Here is a 15,675-nt window from a genome sequence, read left to right as displayed (position 1 = left end):
ATGTGTAAACAGAGCCTACAACTGTTCGAACAAAGAACTGTAATCGAAGATTAACCGGCTCAATCATGAGAGCTATGCATTTGAGTAAGAGATATATGATCGCAAATATAAAGGAGAGAGATAAATTGAAATTTGAATGTAGAGCCAAATTCATATATGTTATTTATAGGGAGCCAGATTCATATCTGGTTTGAATTTTGAATTTGCAGCCAGGATTTTAAATTTTGAATATGGGCAGAGGTTTGAAGCGGTTTTATAAACAGCTGACCATTTGTAGATGTGGGCAGATGTTTAAAGTGATTTTAAAGTGATTTTCTAGATGTGAGCCAGACCTTTGAAAATTAAAATGATTTTATATATTAAGGATTATGATGCGATAATGACATAAGAAAAGTCTTGTTAGACAGCCTCTATGGCTGCCACCTCACCTTTTCTTATCTCACTTAATTTTCTCCTTTTATAGAAACTATAGATAGATTTAATATTTTTTTTCCTCGAAATATCTTATTTAAATTACATAAAAACAATGTGTTTTCTCTCGAGATATCTTATTTAAATTACATAAAAGTAGATATTTTATTATATTTTGTTTATTTATGATATGATATTCTTATCAACCTAAATATAACTAGAAAGAGGTATTTTGTCCATCACAATGCATTTTTTATCAACAAGTTTCACACATAAAGGAAATTGACGGCGATGAGTCGTATTATTACAACAACATTAGAAATATAGTAGCGTTGTTGTAGGGGACTTATGCGGAAGCTGCGGTTGCTTGCTGAAACTCCTCATGGTTGTGGTCCTGCGCGGCAGTGCTGTGTATGATGACCATACCAGTTGCAATTTGTGCAATAGCGACAGTTTGCTTCTGGCGGGTGATGATACGTGCACGTGAAACACAGGGGATGAGCTCCGTTGTAGGCGCACTTCAGTTGAACTGGGACTGCTCGGAGGGGTTTGGGTTGCGACAGTCCAGTTGTTGAAGAGTCTGGGCTCACGGTCTTTCGTTTGCAGCTAGGTTGTGCTTCCTGTGGTGATACAGTGTCATCGGCGGATTCGTCTGATGATTCGCCGGAGACGTCGTCAGGGGAATCTTCGGAAGGCTCATCGGTAGATTCGCTGGAAGAATCGTCAGAAGAGTTGATGATGATTGCTTGATGAGCTTGTTTAACAGGCTTCTTAGAGAAAAATCCATGCAGGACTCGTTTGCTGTTGATCTATGTGGCTAAACGGTAGGCTTCTTCGATGGTAGCAGGTCTTGCAGCTTCGACAAAATCACCCACACACTCAGGCAAGCCGCGGATGTACTTTGGGATGGCTTTTTCTGAAGTGTTGACTTGACTTGGGCAGATTGTACTAAGTTGCTTGAACCTTGTGGTATAGCCAGGATTGTCACCTTCGGTTTGCTTGATTTCCCAAAATTGGTTTTCTATCTTCTGGACTTCGTGAGGAGGACAGTATTCTTTCTTCATGAGTTCCTTCAGCCCGTCCCAAGAGAGGGCATAAGCTGCGGAGATCCCACGTTTGTTGCGTTCGGCGGTCCACCAGTCGAGTGCTCGCGATTGAAATACTCCGGTAGCGCAAGTGGTACGGAAACTATCGGGACACCCACTTTGACGAAGGGTAACTTCGATAGAATCGAACCGCTGGAGTAGTTGGGGAACGCCTCCTTCACCCGTGAATTCCATTGGATCACAGGCTTTGAAGTGTTTGTAGAGAAAAGTAGATTGCGGCGCTTCCGTCTTAGAGTCCTTCGAGGCTCGAGAGTTGCTGAGAGAGAGCACTTGAGCGACAATTTGAGGAATGAGCTTGACCACTTCCTTGGTCACAAGCGAGGCAATCCTCTTATCGGCGCTTCGTTTGGCTCTTCTCCTAGTTGTTCGTCTTGAGATAGAGTTGTTGGAAGGCATCTAGACAGAGAGACATTTTGGAATGAGATTCGATCATAATGATTTTGAGTTTACGATGCGATTGAGCGCGATCGAAACTTGTATCGTGCAATATAAATAGATTTCATATAGGAGCCACATAGGAGACACAAGACATCCTAGATTCTCACACAATGATTTGGTTGTACTTAGATGTAAATAGTCATAGTTTACACTTATACATACACACATATCGTTTGCAGAACACGCGAGGACGCGTTAAGAAAAACGGGCAATTAGACATTAATTTTGTTGCGAACATTCAGTCTTTGTTTTGGATTGCGATGGTTGTGCGAGTTGTGCGTTTTGTAAAATAGGGGGCGAAAATTGATAGTCGTAACTAAACGCATAAAACGTAGCTAAGTTTATCAAATCGTAAAATCCGGAGAGTCGTAGGCTTGATAAAGTACTCAGAGTGCCTCAGGTGTTTAGGCGTCGACTACCCAGGGTAACCCAACTATACCCAACAAGTTCGTGCATGTGCGTTGACCTAGAAGACTTATGCTTCCACTGGGATGCAGCTCGTGGCATTCGTCTTCCTAGTCATCGCGTGGCTCGAGTCATTGTTATGGTCGAGTCCTTGGTGAGAGCTTTTCGAAACTATTTTAGAGAGTGGAACGGCTGATTAGGTACGGGTTTCACCCCTGACTTAATAGTTTCGTTCCTAATTGTGGTTACGCTCATCGAATGAATCCGAGAGCTCCACTAGAATTTCGAAATGGAGGCTTTCATCGAGGTACGGATGTCACTCCTAGCTCAACGGAAGATTCTCGTGCTAGAAAAATGCGCTGAGTGAGCAATCCTATCGAGAGTTATTGGTTTTCACACCTGGTCTCGACTGGATCGCTCGGTTGTGAGATGCGAGTATTTTCGAAAACATGTGTATTGTGTCAGCCTTAGGAAAGGCTAAGTAGTATTTCAGCCTTAGGAAAGGCTTCTTTGTGTGAATTTGTAGTATGCGGGGTTCACACAAAGTCGTAGTTTTTGCTATTTCGATCGAAAGCATCAGGTAGGCGCAATACAAACCCTACTGGGTTCGTACGAGTCAGCCTGTGGGTGCTTGGACTATAGACTAGGTCTATTTCTAAGACGTCGACCCGGACTAGGTCGAGTCTTGCCTAATTCCCTATAGTTATGGCTCTGATACCAATCTGTGACACCCCAACCGATGGCGGAATCATCGGGGCGCGGCACTAGGCGAATCAGATTGCTCAAGAGAATCCATAACAACTATATTGCGATAATATTCATTACATTTGTTATCCCATACTAACAAACAATACAATCACATAAGTTATTACAGATTTCTTGTCCTCCCGAAGAATTCAAATCCGACAACCTAGATTTTAGGTGAGTTTCTAGACTTCCTAGCTTGATTTGATGTAGACTTCAACTAAACCTGCAACATACGTTAAAATAATGTCAATAAAAAAGTATTGGCGAGTATACAGGTTTGATATGTAATAGCGTAATAGATTTAAAAGTGCTGCGAATTCCCACATGCATAAACGTAATACACGACATATATACTCACAAAACTGATACTACCAGCTAAGTCCTCGATGCTCGATTCTTCGATGGCATAACTAGACCCCGTCGGGCGTAATAGTACTATACTAGTCGTGGTGGGATGTCACGAGTATAAGTCCTAGCATACATGCATCTAGCATCACGTATATCTATGCAAACAGTTACTCGCAAGTGAAAAGTTTACTAATTGAATCATTCGTTTGATAGGTTCGATTTATAAGGAACGTATGTTACACCCAAAATTCGATAAAAAGGGATCAAGTATACTCACAGTACGTATTTGGAAAGTAAACACAACTTGATTTGGATCGGTTGAGAGTGCGTCTGAGTTATCCTGGTTTACAGATTGTTAAGCGATGAATAACGCGTTAAATAGCGGCGAGAGAACCAAAATTGGTTCGGACATTGATGCTTGGGCTCGTTCGGTCGGCTGGACATGTGGGTCGATCGATTACCATGCTGTCCGGTCGGTTGGCATGCTGGCCGATCGGTTAGCATGTTGTCCGATCGGTTAACATGCTGGCCAATCGGTTAGCATGCTGGCCGATCGGTTAGCATGTTGGCTGATCGGTTAGCATGTTATCTGATTGGTTAACGTGCTAGCCGATCGGTTAACATGTGGTCCGTTCGGTTAACACATTGTCCGATCGGTTGAACCTTGGTTGCAGTTCGATCGGACAGCAGTCTGATCGAACGGCAATTCGTTCCATCGTCCTGGTCATGTCACACTTAATGGGTTTTGAAAAGATTTCAGGTGATAAGAATGAGGTGTCGTGTCATCGTGTTAAACCACTGAAGTCCCATCAAATCCGACCCGTTCTAACGGCCGGGAACCACCCCATTCCATCAGATCTGGCCGTTCTTGATGGTTTCTCTCATGTTTATCCCGAATAAGCACGCACCTTGGCTAAGTTACGTAGATCTAGGTGAGATTTATTATAAGACGAGTGAAGTCACTTAGATTCGAGTTGTTTAGGGTAAAAATGAGTCCATTCTTCGAAGTTCATGTGAACTCATGATGACATTATCCTTGAAACATCTCAAATCCATAGAAATCACATAACTTCTTGTTTAGAAAACATAGGTTAGACGAGATTTATGTAAAAGCGTATGGAAACCACTCGGATCCGGGTCGTTCTTCATGGGATGACATCACTCTTGAAGTTCATAAGAATTCCATGGTGACATCACCCTAGAATGCCCAAAATCCAGAGATTTCAAGGTTAAAAGTTGAGATTCGAAAGATAGGAAGGTGGAGGAATGCATATAGATCAAGGAAGTACAAGATTTGGGTTGAAAACTTACAAGAATCGCGAGAAATCGAGAGATAAGGGGTTGGAACTTCTGGTCGAGCAGCAACAGTGACAACAAGTGTGTTTGAGGTGAATGAGGGGTATTTATAGGCAAGGAGGAAGGAAAAGGAGGGCAGATTGGCCTGGATCGGACGGCCCGTTCGATCGGCCGGCCCAGCCGTCCGGCTGGCCTGTCCGATCGGCCGGCCCAGCCGTTCAGCTGGCCTGTCCGATCGGCTGGCCCATCCGTACGGAGGCCTTTCGATCCTCGTTTTTGGTGCGTTGCGATAGTTTGGGCCACATTTCCATATATTTATATTATTATTTATTTATTTATTATAATTTATCACAAAAGGGTCGTATATACGTATCTATATATTCAATATTCGGTGCGATGATCGAGTTACGCGTGCCTTCGAGTGCGTTCTTCAATGTGATGTGCCACAATGATTATCGGGTGTAACACCCCGAAAACGGGTTTGGTAATCAATCTCTGTTCATACTAAAAGACGGGTAAAGTACCGTTAGTAGTAAAAATAACCCGTTAACTATTTGGATTTAAATAAGAAATCCTAATAATTAAATGCAAGCGAATCAAATAATTTAAGAATTAAGTTTATAAGAGCCCGAGTCAACGGGACTTAAAATACAACGGGTTTTTAACTCCCGGAACCCACTAAGTTAACTAGGTAAGATTAACCTAGTTAGTAATAGGTAATTAAATAATAAACTATGAGTTATAGTTTCATTTATGAATATCTAAACTTGAGGGACCAAAACCGTGAAAAAGGAAACAAGTTTTATTTAATAAAAAAAAATAATAACACACCACACACACTAAGTGTGTGGATCGATCTCCAGGAGCGACCAGGAGGGTGAAAACCCTAGAACTCAACAAATCTTGCAAATTGAAGGTTCAATTCAAGTCCAAATCGAATTCTAAACATAGATTCCTGATCCTCATCACAAGGGGATTACAAGGTATGTAAAATTTTGAGAAATCTTTCATCTTGAAATTCTCATGAATTTTGAATAATCTGAGATTCTAGTTGCATGTGTATGTTATGATGATTTAGGAACTACTATAGTGTTTAGGGACAAACCCTAGACAAACACAAGCTGAAATCATGTGAATTTTTAGTGAAAATCATGATCACCATTGTAGGTGATTAGTGAGTTATGTTAAATTTGATGAACATTAGGAAATAGATTGTTAATCTAGTGTAAATTGACAATTTTGAAGTGAATTCAGAAATTGTAGAAGTTAACCACTTTGTAAGACGGTTGATTTATGTGAAATTTGGGCTAAGAGATAAGCTAGAGACATGATAAATAAACATGTAAAATTCTGCCCTTAAGGTGTTTGATGAAATGCCTCAAAGAAGGCTCGAAACTAGAATTTTGTAGTTAAAACACTTAATTGTGATGTTTTGGCTATTATACAAATGTGATTAAAAATAGTTCTAAATATGATGAACGTGGTTAGAACTTTGGTTAAAACGGTGGTCTAAAGATAACGCCTACCGGGTAATTAAAGAATGCTAAAACTAGTTGATGAACTCGAATATGCAATTAGTATACTAATGGGCATTTGACTTTTTAAAAGTCAAACTGACCTATAATCCGATAAATGGTAATCTTTGGTATGAAATGCGTAAGGTGGAATAATCGTATTAAATTGTGATTAAACTAACCACCTTGAAAACAATGATGATAGTTTAACGCGTAACAAGCTAGGTGGAAGCTTGATGAGGGAGCGGGTCAAACGAATCAAGAAGGAAAGGAAAAAAGCATAGTTCGGACACGAGGTAAGTATATCTTACACGAGTCATATATTTCATAATATCCTTTTGTCGTATTACGAAAAAAAGATAATTTATGACGTAAGCCATAATAGGCTAAAAATTGTTAAGAAATGGAATTTTAAGTAAGTGACCACACGGTGTAAATCGGAGCGAGTCATATATATATTTACGAGGTGGTAATAAATATCATCTCGCTAATATAATCGGTCAATTCGGCCAAACAGGTCAAAAGGTGAAATTATCACCCTTTGACGATATCGACTAATGGGTTGTCAAGATGCATGATTTTAGGAAATAAATAGCACATGGATGCTTACATCGCTATCGCTTAGCAGCCACTAAGGAAATGTATTGAAACGGGTCAATATATTGATCCGAGCCAGGTATGTATAATAATACAACTCATCATGTAGAGCTTGGAGTTTTATAATAGTTAGACGAGGTTAAAATAAGATATCCGGTTATCTTTTAGGTAAACCGAATAAGTTGAGTTATGATTAAGGTGTTTTAGAAACATATTGGTTTCTAAACAAGAATATGGTTAAAAGGTCGGATTTGGGGTTCAAACAAGCACTAATAGTCCTTCGTCGTAAAAGAATGACTAAAATTGACTAGAACGCCCTAGTTGGCTAATTCGAATAAACAACCTTTAAAGGTAGTTTTGAAACGAGTTTTATGATCAAATAAATAATTGAAATAAGTGCAAGAAGCGAAAGATGTAAACTTTCGGTCAAATAACTCTATATGAGTCTTTGCCGTAAATTAGCAATCGGACGAGAAAAACTCGGATTATATAGATCATCTCATTAAGTCCACCACAATTATAGTTGTGGTGGAAGATTACTTGATAAGAATGTTGTATATAACGCTAGAAATGAATGAAAGCGACTTTAAGCTTTAAAGTGCTTAAATACCCTTAACGGGTCAAAATAAGCACTTGAACGTAAACGGGTTCTAACTAAGTAAGAAACCCATGATCTATGAATTATTTGATAGGAAATATTGAAATTATGATTCCATGAGTTTATGGATCAAGTAAACATGTTTGTGTGATAAAATCGCGAACGGGTCAAAATTTGGTAAAAATGGTAATAAGCCGAAGACTTAAAAGTCTTAAATTTTTGTTAATCCAGATGTCGGATTTTAACTCCATATGATGGAGAATTAAATTACGGACGCGTAGGAAAAAGAATCGTGTAAAACGGATTAAAAACGAGAGAGTTATGTCCGTTTCGGTAAGAACTAATGAAAAATAGACGTGCAGAGTTGACACGGGCGGGTGACTTTTTGACACGGCCGGGTGGCTGGGCTGTGAAAAATATATGTTAACTGACATGGCCGGGTGACTTTTTGACACGGCCGGGTGAAGGGGCTGAAAACAAAACAAAAATAATTTCTTGTTTTGTTACGTTAAGCATGGAACTTGTTTATACTCGATTATTAAAGTGTCAAAACTAATTATTTACATGGTTTTGACCGTAGGTGAAGATGGGATAAGCGGTTTGAAAGATACGAAAGTTTTCGTGCAAATAAACGGCAAAATAGGAAAGCTGGAATGCAGGGGCCACCGTAACTTACGGTGCCACCGTAAGTTACGGTGGAGCTGAAAGCTTTACGGTAGCTTCCTACTGAATTACGGTAGGGGCACTTTATACCAGGGGCCACCGTAACTTACGGTGCCATCGTAAGTTACGGTGGAGGCCAGTTTTATATCTTTGTTTTTGGATCAAGACATCCATGTTGGAATTTCTCGATTTCCTTGTTTAATTCGATTATTCGACTCAATCATCCTTGTTGCACTAATCGTTTAATTATCAAAACTAACTTTTAAGTTGGTTTTGATCACAGGTGAATGTCAAGAGTCCCGGATAAAGATCAAGCATCGAGCCAGAACCGAACACGCGTTAAATAAAGCTTCCGCTATGTTGTTTCGTCATTATTTTAAAACGGCGAATTAAACCACTTTATGTGGTGTTACTATAATTTGTAAAAGTTTTCTTTAATCCCGTATTTCCAATGTATGTAATCATTAATTACATGAATGTTTTCGCAAAATATACGTTAAACCTTGATTTATAAGAACTGGTGTTACATCGGGGTACTACTTGCTCGTATTGTCGTCATCGTCACGATGGCTGGAGGCATGGTACTCACCCGATAGTCTTTGTTAGCGTTGATTGTTTACGTTTCGACACCCCACGGCCATTGAGGAGGGCGGAATAGCTCCTCACTCAACATCGTCGTGAGTGTTATTATTTACGAAAAATAGCTTATAATAGCGATAGAACATGCGTAATTATTCGATTATACTTCGATTTAGCGATGTATCTGATATAGTTACATTATGATCCGAATCTCTGGTGCTAGGCGTAACGAGTATAACGAGTAGTAACAACGCATGAAAGTGCGGGGTGTTACATATCAAGTTTGAAGTTTCATATTAAACTAGTGTTTTTCAATGACGCGCGTTGCGCGAAAGGCATTGGTGTTTTCGACCGACATCATCCTGCAACTCTTCTTTTAACTGTTTCACTTCTTGCAAAGACTGAACGTAGACCCTAACTCTTGTTTCACCACTTAATCACTGTAAAAATTACAGGATTCATATTTGGGGCATGGGTTGACACGTGGACTTCGAGCCTCCCCGCTGGTGAGTGACGTGTTGGATCGGTTAAGAAAAAAAAAGCCTAAAGCGTTAGGTAGATTTCGAACAGGGCGAGCTTGTCAAACGGCTTCCACTCCTTGCCCCGGAACTCGATGTTGGCCACCGCCACCCGGTTTTCGTGACTTATATCACCACCCGGGACGCTATCGTAGTAGGCTTTAAAACGGTCGAGCTTCAGTCGTAGCTCGCGCCACTTGAGTTGGCACGCGTTTAAATTGTGCCGATCGTTCCCCACGTTGTGCCGGTAGCTAGCGAAAGCTTCCGGCCAGTAACGGGTCTCACCGGGTTGGCGGCCCTTCATCGCGTTGTGACGGTATCAAGTGTGGGTAGCGGGTTCGGGTAGATGGAGTGAAGGGTTGGGGTAGCGATGTGGACAGGCGGTGGGGTTGGGGGGTTTTATAGTGACTTGTGAACCGTTTGGCTTGGCCAAACGGTTATTTTTTAAAATTTAAACCTAGCCGCTATGGCCTAGCCAACCCAGCCAATGAGAGCCGGCCACGGAGGACCGCTAGGCATGCCCAACGCCCGGGCTGAAACTCCCGCCCAAGGGGCCACGCCGAAACTCAAACCCACCCGGGGTGGTGACTTGGGCATTTGTACCCAAACCACGCCCCAACTCTCGCCCTATATCTCATAGTCTAATAAATGAATATAAGGTATTGCTCAATATAAAAAAAAAAATCAGATAATAAATAAAGAATTAAAAAAAATCACTAAAAAGCCAAACGGTTATTTTTTAAAATTTAAACCTAGCCACTATGGCCTAGCCAACCCAGCCAATGAGAGCCGGCCACGGAGGACCGCTAGGCATGCCCAACGCCCGGGCTGAAACTCCCGCCCAAGGGGCCACGCCGAAACTCAAACCTACCTGGGGTGGTGACTTGGGCATTTGTACCCAAACCACGCCCCAACTCTCGTCTCATATCTCATAGTCTAATAAATAAATATAAGGTATTGCTCAATATAAAAAACAAAAATCAGATAATAAATAAAGAATTAAAAAAAAACACTAAAATCACTGAATGAAATACTATCAATTTTCATTTTATCATATAGTAATGTGAAGTTTTTCTATCTAGTTTATAGTATTTTATTTATATAATTTGACATCCTCGTATTTTAGCAAATTAATATACATAAAACATTATATTTAATAATACAGAAACGATATATATTTTGAAACAAATACCATATCATGTATTTTGTTTGTGGTTCATCCGTAAATATGCATGATCGTCTTCCCAATGTACCTCATTATCTCTGGATTGCCCAACCCAATATTATCAAACTAGTGGATTGTTTGTTGTGATGCCTTTGATAAATAATAGTAGGGAGGGGATCCATATTAATAATTGGTTAGTTGTAACGATATTATTGGCACTCATTTAACATGAACGAAATCCTAATAACGTTAGTCTGTTGCTGCTAAATAATACCGTTGCTATAATGATTAAAGTGCGGTAATAAAGTGTGTATTATTGATATAATGTGACTTATTCTTGGGAGAGTCAAAGCTAAGTGGTATAAATACAAAAAAGAAGTAAAGTATCGAACGGTTTACAGACCTAGAGGTCAAGTCTTGCATCCATAGTGTATTTCAATGTCTCCCTGACTTGGTGTCATAGGCGATCAAGGGCCTTTCCTTGTTCTTAAGTGGACCCGTGACAGTTCCAGGAGAGGAACTGTAGCAGGGTTCTTTCCTTTGTTCCGGATCTTTGTTCTTCTCTTCCATACCATATTGGATAATCCTTTGACTCCACTCCTACTGATAGTGATGGATCTAGAATTGTCTCCTTGGGTAGGGATGAGCTTGGTACCGGTACCGGTACCAAATGCTCATCCCTTTCCTTGTGTCACATTAATAGGTCTTTTGTTTAGTCTTTTGTCTTGACTTAGACTAACTCCAATGCGTTTGAAATCACCGTGTCCGAGCCACGTTGGAGTCGTCTGAAACTAAAGGCAGCGTTGAAAGGCCACCGTCTATTGATGTTTGTTGTCAGCCGCCCAAACTTAAGGACCTAGTTTTTCTAGGTTATTGTGCATTTTCATTTCCTTTCTTTTTTTTTCTTGAGCGGTGGCTATTAATTAATCATTTAATTGTATACCAACTTTGTTAATTACACAAATTTATGTAATGCTCATTATTAAACTGGAGTATTAAATTGTGTTATTTCTATATGCATTCCTTTTATTTTATTTTCTTTTTCAACGGTGCCTTGTTTTTTATGTAATGCAAAATTTATCTTGTTATGTTTTTTAGATATTATTATTTGATATTATTTATTTACTTAAATTAATTATTTGACCATTTAATATTTAAATACATTTTAATAACTTAAGTAATTAAGTTTAAAGAAAAAAATGGATGATGAGATGGAAAATGTAAGGATATGTGAGGATGTTTGTATGGTTGGAGGTGAAATTGATAGGTTTTAAGGATTTGTAAGGATTTTTATGGATTTGTAAGGATATGATGTGGCGGCTGACTGGACGGGTAAGGATGCCTAAGGGCTCTCCTAGCATTGGAGATAGTCTTATGAGACTTCTGGCCTACCTCGATCTTCGCACCTCTTAGTTGTTGCTTTGCCGACAAAGAGATGGCCTCTCCTTATTCATTTCTGGAAATGCATTGCTTTATTGGCTTTGTGCCTATTTACCTAGTAACAAAGGATGTCTCCTCCTTGTGTAATGTTGTGTAGATTAGTTTTTTATTTCCTTGCACTATTATAGGACGGGAAGTGAGTTTGACACAAACACCCCCGTCATTAAACACAATATTTTCTAAGACCAGATGGTATGGGGGCCGGCTGAGGCCCGGCGCCAGTCCCCCACACCGCCCCCTTTGGATCGGCTAGTCCCAAGCGGCTCCCACTCGCCGGTCTTGCCGTGCCTCCCTTCTCTCACATATACCTATACATACATATATATATATATATATATAGGGAGCCGCTAAAATAGGAACCACCTCCAGTTGTAAGAACCGCGAGAACCACTTTCGACCAATCAGATTCTGCCACTCAAAAGGGTATTTTAGTCATTTACCACCAAATGTCATTTCCTTACCTCTCTCCTCATTTATAATGTCAGAACTCTTTTCTCTCTCTACCTTTTTTAAAACCATCTCCTCTCTCCTTTGTCTTTTTTAAAGGTCACGAACACTATAATATGAGCATCTCATTCTCTCTCTTAATTTCATTTTTCAAAGTCTGTGCATCTCTCTTCATATTATCATCTTCATCTTTGATGAAGAGACCATCATCTTCATATCTTCAGGTGAACAAATCTACCCACACCGGTCGTCGGAGGTCCAACTTATAGGCATCAACGGCGGCGGCGGGGTCGGTGGGGGCGGTGGCGGGGTCGGTGGGGGCGGTGACGGGAGGTGGTTGGTCGGAAGACAGGGGGGAGGTGGGTGATGGTGGGGGCGGAGGTTAATGGAGGTGATGGTGGTTGGTCGGTGGTGGGAGATTCACTCGCAGCAGGGAGGTTAATGGAGGTGATGGTGGTTGGTCGGTGGTCCTGAAACCACACCCATACCCCTATCACCTCCGGCTGGTCACCCACCCCACGTTCTCCGGCGAAGCTGATGCCCCCTCGTTTCTCCGGCGACGCTGGTGCCCCCTTGTTTCTCCGGCGACTCTGATTTGCGGTGGTTTGGGTGGTGTGGCGGTGGGTTTGGTGGTGTGGCGGTGGCGTGGCGGTGGCTGGGTGGTGAACCGGCGGCAGCGCCGCCGTAAGCGGCGGAGGTCCCGGTATCCTCCCGACTTGTTCCTTGGCCTGTTATGTTGATTTCTCTGGTATTTTTTTGATCTATGTTTTGATATTTTGGGGATGTTGATTTGGTATGTGGGTCTGATGAACTATGTGGGTTTGAATCTGGGTTTGTTTAATCTGGGTTTGAATCTAGGTTTGAATCTGGGTTTGAATATTTGTGGGTTTTGTCTTGTGGGTTTGAATCTTTTTGTGGGATTGATTCTGTTGATTTTTTTTGAAGCTGTGTTGAATATGTTTTAAATATTGTTCTTGTTCCTTTTGAATGTTTCAATCGGTTGAATATGGTGCCTATTTTGAATGATGTTTTTGGGGACCTCTTTGATTCTGTTGCCTTATTGAATATGGGTTTGATGTTTGAATATGGGTTTGATGTTGAATCTGGGTTTCATGGTGAATCTGGGTTTGAAATATGTTTGAATGTTGTTCTTGTTTCGTTTTGAATGTTCAAATCGTTTGAATATGGTGCCTTATTTGAATCGGCTGTGATGATGAAAAAAAAACTGACGATGGCGCGGCAAGGATGGCGGAGGGTAGGGTTTTTTTAACCCGCAACCCCACTTTGCAGCTCTGATTTATCGGAAAATCTGAGCCAAAACTTCATTTTTTTTCGAGATACACTTTTGTTTTGTTGTTGTTTTTTTATATTCTTTTCCCCCGTCGATGACGATAAAAATCTATCTGAGACACCTACCGGCTTTACGATTTATGAGTGCGTTCGTCTTGCGTAAACAAGTTTTCGTGTAAAAAAGTTTAACCGTAAACTTTTACGTAAAACGTAAAAAGTTTAACGTAAAACTTAAAACGTAAAAAGTTTTACATAAAACGTAAAATTTAAAAACATTAAAAGTTTAACGTAAAACGTAAAATGTTTTACGTAAAACGCAAAACGAAAAAAAAATGTTAAAGAAAAAAACCGGGGTGTAAAACGTAAAAAACCGACGCGTAAAACGTAAAAAACCGGGGTGTAAAACGTAAAAAAACCGACGTGTAAAACGTAAAAAACTGGGGCGTAAAACATAAAAAACCGGGGCATAAAACGTAAAAAACCGACGTGTAAAACGTAAAATAACATTAACGTAAAAATTGGCGCGTAAAATGTAAAAAAACGTTAACGTAAAAAACCGGGGCGTAAGACGTAAAAAACCGACGCGTAAAACGTAAAAAACCGACGCGTAAAACGTAAAAAACCGGGGCGTAAAACGTAAAAAACCGACGTCTAAAACGTAAAATAACGTTAACGTAAAAATTGGTGCGTAAAATGTAAAAAAACGTTAACGAAAAAAACCAAGGCGTAAAAAAAACGGATCTTCAAAACGTTTTTTTTAAACAAATATTTAAAAAAAATATACTGAAAATTTGATTTCAAAAAATTTGTTTAACAAAAAAAAAATCAGTTTATAAAATAAAAAACAATTAAGTAAAAAATGTAATTAATGAATATGACAAAAAAAAGTAATTTAAAATTAATATATACAAAAAGACAAAAAAGACAATTTTACTTATATACCCTTTAAGAATAAAATATTAAAAACATAATAAGACAAAAAATACTTAATATTATTTTTTAATACTTTCAATCTCATCCATCCATCTACTTGATCTAATGGCCAGAAAGTGGTTCCCACGGTTCTTACAACTGGAGGTGGTTTTCATTTTAGCGGTCCCCTATATATATATATATATATAGGGGAGGGTTATCTTGAGAACGCTAAATATTGCGAGAACCGTGAGAACGAATGAAATAACCAATCAAAACCAATTTTTTTTATACAAACCTCATTGTAATTAAGATACAACATCAAAACAAGAATTTATAACATCAAATAATTCATTTCTCATTTCAAAATCATTCTTTTTAGATTTTTTACACATGTGTAAATATAGCAGATTTACACATGTGTAAATGGCAAACTTACACATGTGTAAATTTTCTTTATTTATGAATTCATGTAAATTTAACGTGTAAATTGAATTTCTAACATTATATTCGTGTAGAAAAAAATTTTGAATTTGAATTATTTTTGACCAAGTTCTCATGGTTTTTTCATTTGTTCTCACGGTTCTCACAATATTTAGCGTTTTCATTTAAACCCTCCCCTATATATATATATATATATATATATATATATATATATATATATATATATATATATATATATATATAAAGGGGTTCATCCCCTACCCCCCAGGTCCATCCCCTTCAAGCCCCTCCTACGTGGCGGTGATGTGGCGGCCCATCCCCTTAAGGATGAGGCTCTCCATACCCTCCAGTCTAAGCTGTGGTCACCCAACATATCTAAAACATTGTATGTCTACTGAAACTAATGATACAATGACAAACTCAACTTAGGCGATTGTTTTTGTTAACTCCAACATAAATATAAACCAAATCAATGGATGCTTAGTATTACATTCCATGTCAAACAACAATTGAAGAGATTTTGTTAATTCATCGCTCGTAACAAACTCTATTGACGTATTAAATATTACCTCCCAATAAATTTAGACAATGGACGATTAATTTAAGTTGATGGTTTGGAGTCATAACGATATGGGAGAATATAATGTAGTAAGTATATCAGGTACAGTGAAAGATGGTAAGAGATAAAAAGAAAAAAAAGTGTAAATTCTTATGTAAATATGAGATATTGATGACATATAATGCTAAATGGTGCGAA

At 39.2% G+C, this 15,675-nt stretch overlaps 1 long non-coding RNA gene across 3 annotated transcripts; it reads left to right on the top strand.

Moving 5' to 3' along the window:
* The first annotated feature begins 5,584 nt into the window (after nucleotides 1–5,584).
* Nucleotides 5,585–8,654, top strand: LOC110917802. 3 transcript variants are annotated; one of them, XR_002580864.1, is made up of 5 exons: nucleotides 5,585–5,734; nucleotides 6,491–6,561; nucleotides 6,850–6,941; nucleotides 8,041–8,196; nucleotides 8,407–8,654. It is a non-coding gene; the product is annotated as an uncharacterized LOC110917802 (long non-coding RNA). The 3 variants fall into 3 exon arrangements; XR_002580863.1 differs by having other exon boundaries at nucleotides 6,471–6,561; XR_002580862.2 differs by lacking the exons at nucleotides 5,585–5,734; nucleotides 6,491–6,561 and having other exon boundaries at nucleotides 6,646–6,941.
* The last annotated feature ends 7,021 nt before the right edge of the window (nucleotides 8,655–15,675 follow it).

This window comes from Helianthus annuus, chromosome 16, assembly GCF_002127325.2.
Source record: "Helianthus annuus cultivar XRQ/B chromosome 16, HanXRQr2.0-SUNRISE, whole genome shotgun sequence".
NCBI lineage: Eukaryota > Viridiplantae > Streptophyta > Magnoliopsida > Asterales > Asteraceae > Helianthus > Helianthus annuus.
This window is presented reverse-complemented; position numbering and strand designations above follow the sequence as displayed.